Genomic DNA, 1,899 nt, shown 5'->3' with positions numbered 1-1,899 from the left:
GACCAGACCACTTATTTATAAACTAAAAAATGAGGAGGATAAAAACAAACAAACAAACAAATTCCATTTCAAAGAACTTCCAGCATCTGTCTTCAAAGTCAGGAGATCATGAGTGTCTATATTGACTTTTGTAAGTAGAAGCCAGCGTTTATAATGGCGCTGATGTTTGGTCCGTAGATAGGCCAAGAAAAATGCAAAGATTTGTTGCATTATCCTTGCCAGATTTCTTCATAATGTAAAAGGAAGTACGGAAGTGGCCAATGTTTGGAAATGAGATCCAGTTGTTCCTCATATAGTATAATGAGAAATCCAGATCCGAAGTTCTAAGGAGAAAACTGGCACAAGTTTAGAGGGAAAACTATTTAAGTAAATGAAAAGGCATGTGAGCTATTGGCACAGGGATGTTGGGGTAACCCTTTGAGAAAATTGGGTAAACTACACTTTTATTTTATAAAGAAAGGTACATAATCAAAGGAGCAAATAGATGTAAAAATTTTGGCAAAAATCAGAGCAAACCATTTAGATTCTATTTTGGCAATATGGAAGCTTAGCTATTTAACAACCATTCCACTACAAAACATCTAAAAATACTGGAGTTGACAAAAACCTAAGGGAGGTCACCAGAGGCCAAAAACAAAGCTGAGTCATGAATCCAGAGAGGCAGATTCTACAAATACTACTACCTTAAAGTCATTTGCAAATCCCCAGTTTTTAAGGCCCTGTGGGAACCAAAAGATAAAGCTTAGATCTGTCAAAGTGAAGAGCTGGAACAGAACTACACTCACATAAAGCCAGAATTCCTATTCTTAAAGTGAAAGCCTCTTCTTCTTTTTTTAAGTTTATTTGCCTATTTTGAGAGAGAGAGAGAGAGAGAGAGTGGGGGAAAGGCAGAAAGAAAGAGAGAGGGAGAATCCCAAAGCAGGCTCCACAAACTGTTAGCATGGGGCCCCATGAGGGTCTCTGTCTCCCGAACTGTGAGATCATGACCTGAGCCTAAGTCAAGAGTCAGACGCTTAACCAACTGAGCCACGCAGGTGCCCTGAAAGGCTATTCTTAAAATGACCTGAAAAAAACAAAGCCAAGGAATTTTTCTGACTTGCTTTGGCTCTGTGTAGCGAAGAGGAAAGAGTGTCCATGGACAATTCATAATCATAGCCCAGTCCACTACCTGTGTGATGCTGAAAGTCCCAAGCCAACACTTCCATTCAAAGAGGTCTTAGTTTTGTACTTCCTTGGGCACTAAAAAAATAAATCTAAATTGTCCCTGGAGACATGGACAAATGGACCCTCAGTCTGCAGCAATTCCGTATGGTTAAATTTGCATGGAATACAAGCACATGCGCGCGCGCACACACACACACACACACACACAAAGGAAACATACCACAAGAAACAAGAATCAATCACCAGCAGAATTAGACTCCTAAATACTACAGATATTGGAATTGTCAAAATCAAAATGGTTTAAATAATTTAATATGTTCTATGTTTTTTATTTTTTATTTTCTAACTAACTTTATTTATTTTTGAGAGACAGGGAGAGCATGAGCAAGGGAGGTACAGAGAGAGAGGAGGACAGAGGATCCAAAGCAGGCTTTGCACTGACAACAGAGAGCCCAATGTGGGTCTTGAACTCACAAACTGTGAGATCATGATCTGAGTCGAAGTTGGGTGCTCAACCGACTGAGTCACCCAGGCACCCCTGTTCTATGTTTTTTAATATGTATTTTTATATCATAAAGTTCTTTTAGTTATTCTTTAAGGAATCCAAAAGGGAAAAGGAAAATGAATACGAAAAATGCACTCTCCAAAAGACCAAGCTGGTTTCCTTAAATCAAACTTTAAGGGGATAAAAAATGCAATTAGTAAACTATAATGCTTAATGGACAGGTTACACAG

The sequence above is a fragment of the Neofelis nebulosa genome, chromosome 1, assembly GCF_028018385.1.
Source record: "Neofelis nebulosa isolate mNeoNeb1 chromosome 1, mNeoNeb1.pri, whole genome shotgun sequence".
In the NCBI taxonomy this organism is placed as follows: domain Eukaryota; kingdom Metazoa; phylum Chordata; class Mammalia; order Carnivora; family Felidae; genus Neofelis; species Neofelis nebulosa.
The sequence above is the reverse complement of the archived record's forward strand: the minus strand, read 5'-3'. Positions refer to the sequence as shown.